Source organism: Cajanus cajan, chromosome 7, assembly GCF_000230855.2.
Source record: "Cajanus cajan strain Asha chromosome 7, NIPB_CcT2T_4, whole genome shotgun sequence".
Taxonomy (NCBI): Eukaryota; Viridiplantae; Streptophyta; class Magnoliopsida; order Fabales; family Fabaceae; genus Cajanus; species Cajanus cajan.
The window spans coordinates 38,569,683-38,586,713 of record NC_138523.1 but is presented as its reverse complement, the minus strand read 5'-3'; positions in this window follow the sequence as shown (position 1 = coordinate 38,586,713).

Sequence of the window (17,031 nt, the reverse complement as noted above, 5' to 3'; positions counted from 1 at the left end):
AATATTCTTATTGGCTACTACAATTTGGATATGAGTCTACCATGACATTAGTTTGCAACACTAAACTCCCTATGAAATTAACTCACCAACTACCCTCCAAATGTTACACCTCTCCAGTACTCAGTTAGGGATTAAGTCTTTGACCTTATACTTTCCTCAATTAGTCACCTTAGCTCCTAAGTTTTTATAGCATTTATTTGTATTCCTATTTTTGCCCTTATCTTTAATTTCCTATTTTACCCTTGTATTTTGGGGTGCTTAGGACTTAGAATTTATTTTCCTTGTATTTCTCATTTTGCCTTTGTATTATGGGGTGCTCTAGATAATTAGGTTTTTAATTTTGGGCTAGGGTGTTAATTAGAGGGTGATGCATGTTTTTTGGTGTCATTGAGTCTATTTTTGGTGTTAGAAAGGCTTAGGCCCAAGTGGAGAGCAAAGGTTGCATGGTCTTATCATGCACCTAGATATAGCCAATCTAAACCCAAAGATTCCATCCTTGGCCATCAAGTTGCATCTAGGGTTCATTTGCATTTCATTTGGAATGCATTTGCCTACTCTAAATGCAACCCTAGATGCCTCCCCTCCTATAAATACCCAACACCCCACACCTTGTAAATACTTTGGAGTATATGAATTTGAGTGAGCATTTTTGCCTCAAATCCTCTCCTTAGTCACTAGGTCTACACGGCCTACCTCTCCTATCTCCTCCCTAGAGTGAGTTTAGGGTTACCTTGTGTGGCCTTCATCTCCACTTGGTGAAGAGAGCCAACTAGAACACCCAAAAACACCATCCTCCCAACCTTTCTCTTATTCGCCCAAGACTCCACCTTTCACGCCCACCATCACTTAGCCTCACCCTTGAAGGAACGTCCACCCTCTAAGGTCACCATCTTGGCCTTGGAAAGGAGCTCCTCTTCACTATTGAACGTTTGATCATCCCCTTGGTGGAAGGAGTCCATCATTTGGTATCAAGAGCTTAGGTTATCTTCAAGGGTAACTAGCTTCCTTCCCATTTCTTTGAGTCTTTTTTTTTTTGAGTCTTGATTTGCGTCATCTTTGAGTTCATTGTCATCCATGAAAACCTTGTTAAAAATGTCTTTTTATGTTGCTCCATGGTTCATTGCTTATTCATGAGCCTCCTTTTGTGCTTTAGGGTTTTTCTTGAGTTTTAGGTTCTTGTGTGCCATTTTTGTTTTTACTCTTGTTGCTGGAAAAATATATTATGAACATCAATAACATGTCTTCCATCTCTTTTTGATCTTTTTTCCTTTAGTTTTTTCAAAAGTTGTGTTTATCTCACCCATCTCAAAAAGACAAAAATCTATATGTATGATGCACCCATTTGATGTATGAGAAAAATGAAAATATTTGATGTATGTGCTTTTCCATGAGGTGGCTGAAAATTTACTGCACCATTTAAAAGTCATTCTTGCATGTTGATTAGTCCTTGGCATGCTCCAAATTTGTATTGAAATCTGTGTTATTTGCCTCCTACACATACATGATTGGCCACCTTTCCATGCACATCATTACATGATTATTCCTTTGTCCTTTGTGCACATGTGTGAAGTGATTAAATGTTGTGTGTGAGTGTTGGAATCTTTGACAAAATCTGCACAAAAAGAAAGAATTAGTACAAGACACACTCCACTCACAATATGCCTTATCACCCACTCATGTGTTGCCACTTGTCTCTCTAAATTTGACTCCTTTATGTGCTGCATTTTTATTCACCCACAAGTGTAAAAACCAAGCAACATTTTAAAAGAAAAATAGACACAAAATCTGGACAGAAAATTAAAAAAAAAAATGTGATCAAAAAGGCCCAAAAGAAAACAAAAGGAAAAAAAAAAAAAACAAAAAGGACTTGTTGCTAGACTTGTGGACATTGACCTAATTACCCTTGCACATTGGAGTTGGACTTGGAATGAATTTTTGGACCTTATTGGACCCTCTTTGAGACACAAAATCGTGGCTAGAACTTTACCAAAAAGGACTTAAGTTTACAATTGCAAAACCTTTAAAGACTTATTCCATTCTAGTGCCATTCTAGGATTTTCTCTTTTGAGTGCTAGCCTTTTTAATGTGTCTTAATTTTTTCTTGTCTTCCTTGAAATTCTTATGTTTGTCTCATTAATCTCTCTTTGAGTTTAGCTTTTTAATTGAGCTTTTTCAGTTTTTATTCCTTTGGCCTCCTTCTTGTTCTTGGTTGGTTTGTTGTCTTTGAGTGTAGGTGAAGTACTATCTCCAAGATACCCTTAGCAAAATTTCTTTAGGGGATTGAGTGGAGACTAAATCCGTGAGGTCCCAAGTGCTTTGGAGAAGGATATCATATCTCAAAGAGTGCAAACACCAAAGGAGAGGACTAACTTTGTTTGTTCTTTGTGAAGGGGAGCCAAATTGGAGGAGTTGAAGACTTGAAAATTTTGTTTTCCTAATTGTTTCTTTCTTGTGAATTTTTGGCCTTTTGTATTTTGGCCTTTGCTTTCTTTTATCTTGGTTTATAATTGGCCATTTTTAAACCTCTTCATTTTGGTTTTAGTTCGTGTAGTTGAAGGTGATTTGAAAACCTTCACCTAGGACTTCGACTAGTATATGCTTTAAGTATTTTTCTTTTGCATGTTTTAAAGCTTTTAGTAGTATAATTGCTTAGGACTTTATTTTTGTCTCAATTTCCATTTAGAAGGCTTGCTTTTGCCTACTAGGGGGCGTGCACACACACACACTTTATTTTTGTGCAAAATTTTTTTGTGAGAAAAGTAGAAAAGGCTTAGTGATTTATAAGGTTTGGTTATTAAGTGATTCCTAGTAGTCCACCTCCCTTTGATAGTTCACTTTGTACACTTAGGCCTTTTTCTACCTATCTTGCACCTTCAAAACCATTTGTGAAAACCTTTTTATCACTCATTCTTTGTGAAAACCTTTTTCAAACCTTTTTGAAAACAATTTTGTGAAAACCTTTTTGATCAAAGATGAGTCATCATTCTAGTGTACATGGTCATAACTCTTGTAGTTCTAGGTCTAGTGTTAGAGATGAGATTAGAGAGTTAAAAGAGTACATAAGAAAAAAAGAAGAGGAACACATAAAAAGAGAGGAAGAAATTAGAAAAAGGGAAAAAGAAAATACTAGGAATAAGGAGGAAATAAAACAATTACTTGCAAAATTAGTTGAGAGGAGAGAAACTAGTGGATCCAAACCTAGGGTTGTCCCAACTAGGTATCAAAATTCCAAAGAGGTTAGAATCCCTAAGAGTATGCATGAGGAAGAAAATACAAAAGAGAGGAAGAACTTAGAAGAAAAGAAAAAGAAAAGAAAGAAAAAAAGAAGAAAAGTATAGAGAGGGTTAAAGAGTGGTTAGAACAAGAAAAACAACAACCAACACTCTTAGAGAAGAGTAAGGAGGATAATGTTTCTTCCAAAGGGCTTATGCTTGAAGAGAATCACTTTCTCATTGAAAATGATTTAAAAAAGACTCTCTTCATTCATCAAGACCTTAACTCTTTCTCTCACGTTGCCACTAGTCATGAAGTGGAGATTCAAAAACAAATCCTTTTTAAAGAAAAAGAATCTCAACTTCAAGATTTAGTGAAGAAGAAGTGGACTTCACTTAGTCCCACTTCTTGTGCTACTTCCTTGGTGGTGCCTAAGGAAGATAAGCCTTCCGCCTTTAAAACTCTTTCTACTTTACTTGTCCTCATAAAGCACCCAACTTTTGATTTGTATGATTTGTTGGATACATCTCATGGTGTCCTATTTTCTATTTTTGATCTTGAGGGAAGTTCAAACTTATTTAAACTTAACTTGGTTACTTCCCTACAAGACAAACTTAGATTATATGAGTTTTCTAGACTTCTTTTAACACCTTTTTCTCATATGTATCTAACAAATAATGCAATACAAAGTTGTTTAGGTAATTTTTTAGTTAATTTTTCTTTATTTTCTAGTACATACCTAGGTCACTACATTAGGTACCTCCAACAAGATATTTTAGTTTTTAGGACTAATGCATTAGGGTGCTATAATTTTAGTCTTTTTACCTTTTTAGGTTTTGGTTATACATCTAGACTTTACCATGGGGAGGATCCTACCTTTCGCATTAGAGAGTCTAGTCCTTTTAATTTAGACAATCTTTTTAGCATTTTTAGTAGAACTCCTCTTAGGATACACTTTCCATTTCTATCATATACTATTACCTCTAATGCTTATTTTTATGTTTTTGTTGGTCATGATGCCCACCATGAGGAACCTCTTGATTTGAGGTCAAATCCTTTTCAAGAGGGAGGGAATGATGGGATAACACTAAGGCCAAGAAGACCAAGAGGTGATATATTGAAGGAAGCAAGAGGAATGGGTTAGTGTTGAAAAACCATAGGAGGAGTAAGCCTACTTTTGGGCCTTAGCTCCTAAGTTTTTATAGCATTTATTTGTATTCCTATTTTTGCCCTTATCTTTAATTTCCTATTTTCCCTTGTATTTTGGGGTGCTTAGGACTTAGAATTTATTTTCCTTGTATTTCCCATTTTGCCTTTGTATTATGGGGTGCTCTAGATAATTAGGTTTTTAATTTTGGGCTAGGGTGTTAATTAGAGGGTGATGCATGTTTTTTGGTGTCATTGGGTCTATTTTTGGTGTTAGAAAGGCTTAGGCCCAAGTGGAGGGCAAAGGTTGCATGGTCTTATCATGCACCTAGATATAGCCAATCTAAACCCAAAGATTCCATCCTTGGCCACCAAGTTGCATCTAGGGTTCATTTGCATTTCATTTGGAATGCATTTGCCTACTCCAAATGCAACCCTAGATGCCTCCCCTCCTATAAATACCCAACACCCCACACCTTGTAAATACTTTGGAATTTATGATATTAAGAGAGCCTTTGTGCCTTAATATTCTTCCTTAGTCCCCTTGGTCATTTCGGCCACCTATCCTTCTCATCTTCACCGTGAGTGTTCTCACCTTTAGGAGTGGCCTTCATCCATCAATGAAGTGAGCCAAAACCCTAGAGTACTGCCTTAGCATTTCATCAAACACCTAGCCTCCATAAACACCATTCGCCCATCTCCATCTCCAAGGCTAGAAACCTTGAGTTCCATGATCCAAGGAGTCCGATCATCCCTCTTTCACGCTCTTAACTCAATCCATGCAAGGAGGGTTGCCATCACCATACCACTATCCTAACAATGAGATATCCAACTTTCAAAAACAACATTTTATCTAATCCTAAGTCAATCAATATGCCTGAATGCTTATAATATTCTTAACATCATACCTCAACAGTGTATGAACACAACATGCCTAAATGCCCAAAACACTTTCATTACCACATATTAATAGATATAGATCTAATACGTTAATCATTTTACAACACAAGTGCACCTCAATAGTTCAACCATATAACCCGTCTACATATATTATCCCCAATCAATATACATAGAACAAATATCATCAATCAACAAATAAATGTATCTAATTTATCCATGTTCACCGATTAATCATGTAACAAGAAGTTATTATAAGGCAATATGCACCCGGTACTATTCACCCTACGCCTAATTCCATTGAGACAGAAAATTCTCTATCTTGTCAACGCTCGACACCATACAACTTGTGTTTGACATAGATTAAGTAGAGAGCCTTAGGTCTCATGCCCGACTCCAAACTAGACAAAGATAATTTTTTCTCCTCATGCTCGACACTAATTCGAGTAGAGTTAATTCTCTCACCTCACATCCGGTGCCATTCAAACCATGTCTGACGCCATTTCAACTTAAGGAAATTCTTTCTCTTCACGCCTGGTGCCACTAATTTGCACCCAACATGAGCAAGACAGAGAACCTCTAATTAAAATTACGTCCAATGCTATGAAGGTGCACTTGGTGTAACAATGAGTTCTACACATAACAAATCATGAATTTGGCCAAAACCACCTAAAAACAGGAAAATACGAAGCATGCATTGCAACATTTTATACATATATATCATCAAAAACTTATTTCCAACAAGAAACAACACATGCAACAACAATCTCTTAAGAGCATCAAGTTCTTCTCCTAAAAAAATCAAATCACCAAGTTCAACTATCACCATTCTAAATCATGAAATTCAACAACATAATTGCAACTATTAGCATCCATATCATGCAACCAACCAACAAGCAACCAAACAATCCAACAAAATCCAAGGATTTAGTTTTGCTTACCTCAACTCCAAGCAAAGAGAGAAAAAGAAAACTAGCTCCAAGCTTCTTTGTGGAAACTCCACACAACAACGCCACTGATTCACGACTCTAAAGAGCTAAATCAACAAATAATGCTAATCAAATCTCTGGTAAAGAATTCACCCTTTCAAGAGAAGGATCAGAAAAAATGAGAAACTCATAGACTTTGGAGAGCTTATCTTTAGCTTATCTCTCTAAGATTATGAAAAATTGAACTTATGAGACTTAATTCTTTGCAAAAATTTTATATACTTTCTTTTTAAGGTCAAATTGGATCTCTACCCAAAGAAACCTTCTAAAACACCTAAAAACTCCTTAAGAGTTCCTTAACTTCTAGAAACTCTCAACACCACACCTCAAAATACATCAACACATACTATTGATAAAAGAAAATAATTAATGAAAAAACTTACAGTGTTACAATCCAATTGGTCATAAATGTTTCTAAATATGTTTATAAAAATTAAGGATTTTTACTACATTAAATAGATAAATAAAGGTAACATGACATTTTTGTCATATTAAAACTTTATTTTTATTTTGAAAAATTTAATTTCTTACCTTTTTCATAGGAATTGTTACGACTCGCCTGACCGTCACGCTACAGAACAATACCACACAGAGGTAGAGTATGCATATAAAGGAGTAAATATATATACATATGCCTAGCCTAGGGCTCAACAAGTCAGTATCTAATACTAACAAAATTGCTACACCGAGTAGCCCACACACCAAAAGTCAGCTCCTGCTACCACCTGTAGCCTTGCTACTACTCTCCAGCCTATCCTTGCTCTGCTCCCATACACAGTATAATCATTGCAATCCAACCCACATGGAAACAGGCAAGGGTAAGCTAGTGAAAAGGAATCAACATATAGTTATATATAAGCAGCTTTCAACTTTAACAGCAATATCATCATTCTCAACAGATTTAACATACAACACATAACTTCAATCACAACTTCACCACATAATAGCACACATACAACTCATGTTACATCAATTAAACACATCAACAGCTTATGCGTCGTCACACATTTCAACTCGAAGATCTCCTACAACATGGGTGAGCATTTTAAGTGGCTAGGTCCTACCGAACCAACAGCAAAAAACCTTTTTGGGCTTGTTAGGTAAACAACAATTTGGATGCCAATCCAAAACACGATAACGATTTCTTAGACTTTGCCACTTAAACAAGGAAGTATAGTACTATGTCAGGAGAGAACAACTGGGTTTTAGGCCTACCACGACATTAGCTAGCTTAACTAAGCCACCTATAGAATTAGCATACCGACTATCCTCCAAATACTACAACCCTCCGATACTTAGTTAGGAACTAAGTTCTCGACTTCGTACTTTACTCGATTGGCTGCTTGTAATCGGTATAGCTCGACCTGGCCCCTATACCGTGGTCGCTTTGTACACGTGTGCCTCGACCTTGCCCACACACGGGACCAACTAAGTACTAGAGGAGAACAGCACAATGTCCACTCCAAGGGACAACTTCCCAAGGAGGGTTTTCAACAAATTGGGCTCTCTGAGCACCACAACTTCTCGATCCTTACAATGGGATAAGCAAATTCAAAAACATCTCCTCTAGTCCTAGTGATCAACAGCTCATCATCACAGCTTAATCAGCTTACAGCACAGCTCAACTTAACATCTTTAACAGCATAATCAACATACAACACAACTCAACTTAACATCTTTAACAACATAATCAACATATAGCACAGCTCAACTTAACATCTTTAACAGCATAATCAACATACAGCACAGCTCAACTTAACATCGTTAACAGCATAATCAACATACAGCATAATATAACATCTTTTCATCATATACAAAATTCAACATTTTCTGAGTCATAGAGTAAAACACTTCCACGCCTGGTGCAATTAAACTCGCGTCCGGCCTGAACCCAACCCGAGAGCTCTAAAGCTCTTACACGCCCGACGTATCATCATTACGCCTGGCGCAATAGGAGGCAGAGACTTCTAGGAGTCTCCCAAGCCCGCCGTACCAAACTCGCGCTCGGCGCAAATAAGGCAAAGACCTCACCAAGGTCTCACGCCCGGTGCGCTCATTCTGCACCCGGCGCCACCCTAGGCAGAGACCCCCACGGAGTCTCGATGCTCGGCGAGATCGAATCACACCCGGTGCCATATTAGTAACTCAAAATTTTGAGCCACTGTCTGATATCACGCCCAGCGCGGTTCTCCCCACGCCCAGCGTGATTTATCCAAAGACTTTCATTCCCAACCTCGCCCGGCGCAACCAACCTAGCGCCTGGCGTGCTTGGACAATGGAGTTCCCTGATGAACACACGCCCGGGGCCAAGAACTACGCTCGGCGCAATTTCAAACAGCAACCCTCACAACTTCAAAAACTTCAAACAAAAACCTGCAAATCAGCCAGCTCAACCACATGCAATACATGAAATGAACTACATTTACATCATACAACTCAAAAACAAGCTCTATTTCAACATGCAACCATCAAACGCATCAAAATCACCATTTTCCCCAATTTTCCCGAACCCTAAAAATGAACAACTCTTCAATCCAACCATTTATCTTCTGAATTCAAGTATCACTTGTGTTCCTAAACTCACTTACGACCAATCCGCACGTAATCTAACTTCCCTTACCTTGAAAAGAAAAATCCAAACTTCGAGGAAGAGAAAGGAAAGAAGAAGAACAAGGAGGTTCGCACTTCCGACTAGCTCCTCACGTCTCTACTCCACACCTTCAACCACAACAATCACCACCAGGAAGTTTAAGAATTTGAAACCAAGAAAAAAGAAATGAGGAGAAAATGAAAGTGTTGAAGGGACGGAGGAAAAAAAGAAACGGGTCTTACAAGAATAAATTCATGAAAAATCTATAAAAGAAAAACCTTTCCCAAGAAATAACGTATCCTCTGATTACCAAAGACAAAAAATTAATATTCTTGACATCAAATTGCCAGAAAAGTAAAAACTTTCCGTCTAGAGCACTCCTTAAAAGAACTTCTTTTAATTTATTGCATAAGGGTGTATTACATATTTCCTAAATGAGGAGAATTTATCGATTCAGACGTGAATGTTAAAATTTATTAGGGGTGCTTATGAACTATTTTGGTTTGAATTTGGGACAAAATAGAATTTGAATCAATCGATTTTTATTACTTTAATTTGGATTAGATTTCCCAAGGTTTTTTTTTTTAATCCAAACCAAGCCAATCATATTTGTCGAACTGATTTAGTTAATAATTTACCATCAATTAACTAGCATTTTCTTTTTAAAAATCATGATTAAATACTATCGATAAATACAGAGAAAAAAAAAAGATAAAAATAATTTAACTTCTTCCAGTTTCTATATTATTTTAAATCAAGTGGAACTAAAATACATTTTCCGTTTTGGATTGCGAACCTCGAAACAGGGTGTTTTGTCGGAGTATTATAGGTTCTATAATTTCTATTAGAGTTAATTACTTATATATTGACAGTATAAAATTTTTTTATACCGGCAACTAATCATATCTTTTAATAATATATGTTATTTATTTATTTAATTAAATAAAAATAAAATAAAATAATTTAAAAGATATAATTATTTATTAATATAAAAAAATTTACACTAACAATGTATAAATAAACTTTTACTATTAATTATGCATCATATTATGTTGACATCCATGATGATATTAAGGAATACGTCATCTTCTGCATTAAAACTACAAAAATTAACCATAAGAACAGTGGTTAGGTTAAATATTAATGACAAAATATAATCCGACACGAATGTTGTGTTTAAGGCTGAAATCTTTACATTTTTTTTTATTTCATCCTAATCTTATTAATCAAGTTGGTAACTAATCAGAGATCAAATATGACAGCTCATACGATTTGATTCGAAGAATCAACCCATTTTCAATTTTGAGTCTTTAATACAAAAGTTGTTTTAAATATTCGGAAAAAAAAAAAAGGAAGTCCTATTACTTGTCGTAATTTTATATAATTTGAACATAATTATCAAATGACCCTGGACGTAATTTTTTTAATTATTATATTATTTAATAACTCTATATTATATATAAATCTTATTAATCTAACCATCAAATTACAACTTTATATCATCTTATATATTTATATTAAATTTTATTAAAATTAAACAACAATTTTTAAAATAATTAAATTATTTATATTTTTATATATTTTAATATATATATATATATATATATATTACATGTCAATTTTAATTTATATGAATAAAGTATTAAATCATATTGAATTAATATAAAAAAATTTATATATAATTTTTAATCTAAAAAATAATTATTATTTAATTAAAAATTATTAAATAATATAATAATTAATAAAAAAATTACTTCAATATGTGATTTAGCCCCTCCCTTAAATAATAGTAAAGTCACTCTTCCCAAACGTGTTAGGGTTAAAATCGTTACTATGTGTTGGGATGCAAGCAAAGTCTCACATCGTTCAAACAATAGGATGGACATGGGTTTATATACACATAGTTATCTTCATTGGTCGAGAGGTCTTTTGAGTGATATCCAAAAGCAAAATCGTGAGAGCTTGGGCCCAAAGCGGATAATATCTCACCAATGTGGAGACATGTGTATATGTGTGGTAATACCCCCGGTGCACAACAAGTGGTATCAGAGCCAACGGTTCGTCTGGGTTTGATGCGGGAAGACCCTCAGTGTTGTGCCTCGCGATGGAGATTCGAACTTGGTGCCTTGTGTCGAAAGTCTTCCTGATATTGTGGTGTTCAGGCGGCGTGTCCCGTAGAGCCGATGGTCCAATGCAAGCAAAGTCTCACATCGTTCAAATAAGAGGATGGACATGGGTTTATATACACATAGTTGTCTCCATTAGTCGAGAGGTCTTTTGAGTGATATCCAAAAGCAAAATCGTGAGGACTTAGGCTCAAAGCGGATAATATCTCACCAATATATTAGTCGAGAGGTCTTTTGAACTAATGCAATGCCTATAAAAATATAATGGATTATATGTAGTAACTATTTTAACCCTAACATGTATAAACTAATTAATGCAGTAATATAATCTAATAACAGTTGATATTTTCAAAATTTACTCAATGTGAGTTTGTTTAACTATTCATTTTAAGTTGAGCATGGTTAACTAATTATTCCCGTTAGCTTTTAATTTTATTAATTAGTTTATAAATTTAATTGATTAAAATAAAAATATTATATATATATATATTTAACTAATTTATAAATAAAAAATAGCATATAAATTTATAGTTACGGTTGATAAAATTAGTTAATGAATTAACAAAAATATAACTAAAACTAAGTGACACAAATATCATTTGAAAATGGTCTTTTTAAGTGAAAATGATTGACGTTAATCATTGAATTAAAATATTTAGTTAACATCATATTATAATTTTCTTTATCGATATTATTATTGTCACAATCTTTTATTATTATTATTATTATTTGTAACAATGACAATAATAATTATAATAATAATAATGTTAATAATGACTATAATAATAATAATATTTTTTGAGTGACTATGAAAGTAATTTTAAGTACAATTTTTTAATTTAATAGTTAAAATTCATCATTCTTATAATTTTTTTTCTTTGAGAGAACTCATTCTTACATAATAAAGTTATATTATACAAGTTCCTTAAAGAATATCTATCATGGTTTATATATGAGAAAAGAAATGTTAGAAACTTATTATATATTTAATATATTTATCTTAAAAGATTCATTTTTATTAGTTAAAATTTATTAAAATTTATTATATATAGAGAGAGAAAGAGAGAGAAGGGAAGGAGAGAAACAATTATTAAATAAAATGTGAAACCATATATGAGAATGAACTTTATGATTCAATCAAGACAAATGTTATATATATCTCCCCTTACTAATAAATATAGTCTTTCTACTCAATTTTTTTCAAAAAATTTCTTAAATACTCTTTTTTATTTTTTAAATAAATTTTATTTTCAAAAACTATCTTCTTCATTTTCTTCCTCATCTTTCACTCATTTTCTTTTGTTACTATATCTATTTCTAATCACTCTTTAAATCTTTTTCTATTTCTTATTTTTTTTCTCTTCAACAATCAAGAAACTAATTGACTTAGTCCTCAATATTTCATACAAGGTTGTGAATTTTATGACATGTCATTTCCAAAATATGACATATTGATTTTACAATAAATTATTATTAAAAATATTTTTTTTATTATCATTTTGAAATTGTATTTTTTCTAGTTCTTTAGATATATTTCTACAAACAACTTAACGGAAGTAAAAAAAAAAAAATCGAAAAGATAAAACGCTGAAACGGTCTTTGTAAAAGTAACCATGTGTTTAGAATTTTTTTATGGACGTTTACCTAACTTTTTCATGTCAAAAGCTATTCGGTGGAATTTCAAAGACGCACATTAATTAAACGCACCAAACCAACGAATAGGCAAATTCCCTCTAAACATTGTGTGATTAAGAAAAAGAAAAGATCATTGCATAGGCGACCTTTTACTTACACACGAAGCAAATAGTAACATAAATGGTTTAAAGGATAAAACAACAGTTTTTTTATGCGTTACACAGACACACACTAGAGATATAAAGCTGTGCAAAAAAAAATTAAGTAACTATTCATTTTTTTTTATTTTTTAGTTTGGATTAATTTAAATCATCGGATTAGTTCAACTTGTCTAATGTTTATCTCCATCATTTTTTTTTTTTTGAAAAGCAAAGGTATATTAATATTGTTAGTATATGTTTTTCTCCATCATTGACCAATGTTGAATTGCTAATTTAGTTTTGTTGGTGACATCGTTTACCTTTGTAACTAACTTTGTTAAATTTGTTTTGTTAACGTAGAAATTACATACTATTGATTCTTTTGGATGTTTTATTTAATGAATTTTTCTTATTTAGTGGTGGAGTCTAATAAAATTTATATTTTTCAATAAATTTAATTAAAAATCTGTGTCAGTAGTATTTCTTGTTGACCTACTTTCTTGTTGGACATCAAAACTTGGACCAAACCAAATTTCATATATTTTTTTTATGCATAAAAAAAGAAAAAGAAAAATGGTTGATGTTCCGAATGAATGGATTGAAATTTTGTCCGAATCATTAAAAAATTAATTTAAATAATAAAATATTAAATTAAATAATTATTTTATAATATATTTATTAAAAAATATTAATTTTTTAATTATTCGGAGGCTAAATTGGACAATGATTCGGAAAATATAGCAATGCTCTAGAAAATTCACATGGTCCTATTTCCTGATCTAAGTTAATTATAGGAAAATAAATTAGGAGTTACACTGAATGTGCATAAAAGAGAGCTCTGTTCGAATCGGAGAAGGGAAAATAATGAAGAGTTACATATATAACTTTTCTTTTAATAAGTAGATCACCTTTTTTTAAAAAATATATTTTATTTTTTTATTCTCTAATTTTTAATTCACTATTCACTTTAGATTTTTTCTTTGTCTTTCTCTTACTTTCTACTTATTTTAATAGATAATTTTAATTTTTTTAATTTTTACATTACTCTCTCAGTCCTATTTCAATTTTCACATGATAAAATTGGTACGCAAAGATATGTATGTACATGCAACTTTCTCGATATTGTCAAAGATGCAAAGTCATACAAATGTTTTTTCTCCGAACATCTTCTCCTCTTTCACACTTTTAAAAACTTTAACATTAAATTCAGTATTTAAGAAAATACTTTTCAAAACACTAATTTTAATATTTTAAAAAGTATTTTCCAAAATATTGAAATTTTGTGTTTTAAAATTTATTTTTTAGAATTGTGTTTTTTATATATTTTTGAAAAGTATTATTTAGAATATTAAATTTACTATTTTAGAATTATATAAAATAACACAATTTTAGAAGGTACTTTCTATAATACTAAATTTATTATTCCAAAAAGAACTTTCTAGAATTATGTAAAATAACATACTCCTTGGAAATACCTTTAAGAAAAATACTCCTTGTAAAAAACACAATTGTGAAAAATACTTTATAGAACGCTAATTTCATTATTCTAGAAAATACTTTCTATAACACTAAAATTAATATTTTTAGAAATTATTTTTTGAAACACTAAATTTAATGTTGTGCTTTCTGAAAGTGTGAAAAGGGATAAAGTGTTTGAAGAAAAAATGTGCATTTGGCTTGACACTTTCGATACTGTCAAGAAAGTCATACATACTTACAACGATGTTGCACACTATTAAATAATTCTAAAATGTTCTTTACAAAACTATAAATTTAGTGCCCCGAAAAGTAATTTTCAAAAGTATGTAAAATACATAATTTTAAAAAATATTTTTCAGAACAATAATTTTACTATTCTGAAAACTACATTTTGAAATACTAAAATTATTATTTTTGGAAATTATTTTTTGAAACACTAAATTTAATATTGTGTTTTTCAGAAAGTATGATGGGGGGGGGGGGGGATTGCTAGAAGAAAAAACATGTATTTGACTCAACAAATTTTATATTATCGATGAAGTCGCACGTGCCTACATTGTTATCATGTATTATTAAATAATTTTTTGAAAAGTTTTTTCTTTAACACTAAATTTAGTGTTTCAATAAGTACTTTTTGAAAGAATGTGAAAAACTCAATTCAGGAAAATATTTTATGAAAAATTAATTTTACTATTTTGAAAAGTACTTTTTAGAATACTAAAGTTGATGTTTCTTGAAATTATTTTTTGACACTAAACTTAATGTTGTGCTTTCTGAAAGTGTAAAAGGGAAGGAAGTGTTTGAAGAAATAAAATGCATCTAACTTGACACTTTCGATACCCTAGAGAAAGTCGCGCACAACTACAACATTGTAGTACACTAATTATATATCTTCGGTATATGTAAAAACTTGAAGATGAGAAGGAGAGGATAACAATGTGAAGCTAAAAGGAGAATGAGGAAGAAAGTAATGTGAAAACTAAAAGAATTAAAATTACTACTAAAATACATGAGAAGTGAAAGAAAGATAAGAAAAATGTGTGTGAATATTGAAGAGAGGAGATGATATGTGAAAAAGAAAAAAAAATGTTAAATTGGATGTTAGAAATATGAAATTAAAAAATTAGAGAATAAAAAAGAGATTAAAGATATTTTAAAAATTTATTTAAAAAAAAAGGCGTGTTTAATTTTTTTTTTTTTTTTTTGTATAAATCATAATCCAAATAACGTATGGTTAGATTTGGGCTAGATTGGGCCAGTGGTGAACCCGAAAAGAAAAAAGAGAGAGACTAACAATGTTAGGCCTGCGTGATGAAGTCTTGTTGGTAAATCAAAATCAAATTCTATTCATAACAAACATAAATAAATAAAAAAGGTAATTAAAACAGTTACTGAAAATGTATATAATAATAATTATAATAAGATAGCAAAATAATAATAGAGAAATAGACAAACATACACACTTGAAATGAATAAATTCTTTAATGGCATGTTTGTTTAATTTTAAAACCAATTTTTCAATAAAATAAGTATTTTCACCTTTTTTATGTGTTTATATAAAGTGCTTTTTAATAATTTTTTTTTGTATATTTCTTAAAAAATTACTTCTTTTAAACTCCTTTGTTTTTTTTTAATTTAAACAAATAGTCCTAAATCTTATGATAAAAAAAGTTAAGTGCTTTGCGTAGAGTTAACGTCATTTTCTTGCATTTCGTTCCTCTATACGGTTATAATAATGTAATATCCTATCTACACTTTTTTTTCTTTTAATTTTTAATTATACAATTTTAATTCTTGATTTTATAAAATTATTAATAGTTAAAATTGTAATATTAGCTATGACAAAAAAAATCAAGTAAATATTATAATAATTAATATTTGATAATATTTAGATCAAATTCAATTTTTCATCTTTTTTTATTTATCATTTTATAAGATCAAAATATAAGTCATTCTAAATATCATTAAATATTAAGTGTCAACATTTATTTAATGTCATATCTTAGTCAATATTTGACTTTAGTCAATGGGTGAAAATTTAATGGTGAACTAAAATTGCAAGTTTTATGAAATTAGTAGGTTAAAATTGTACAATTAAAAATTAAGAAATCAAAATCACAAGTTAAATTATAAGGATTTCAAAAGTATAATTTAGTCTAAAATTTAATATCATTAAACTAAGTAACAATTAGCTTAATTTCACACACACATGATTTAGCTTAATTTTAAATTTTGATTTAATTAATTATTATTGTTGTAATTGACTTAATTCTAAGAGTATTTTTAAAAGAGTTACTCTTTATTTCTTTTTCTCACTATTTATTTTCAATCTAAAAGTCAACTAAAATAACTTGTTAGAACTAAAAGATTAAAAATATCTTCTCCTTCTCTTTTTCATCTCTCTCCTTAATAAAATTGAATATTTTTCTATAAAAGATAATGTTAAACATTTTTTTAAAATTAAATGACCAAAATAAATACTTTAAAAAAATAGAGGTATCATATAAAATATATTTGATAGGATAACAATCACTTAAAGGTGTCATACAAAACACACAGAAATAAAATTCCCAATCATAGGAAGTATACAATTAAATCACTTCACAAGTAGCTATAAACATCATCCGAGAGATCTTCCACTTATTTAACCTGAAAAACATGAAACTTAAGTGCTAATGATGACTCTCTCATGCTAATTATCATTTCCTTCTCTATAAGTCTCTAAGAATCATTCTTAGCTATGTGTAAACGTAGATCGCTTTGTACTTCTTCTCTTAACTATTATACAAACCTATCCTAGCTAGTGAAATGAAACA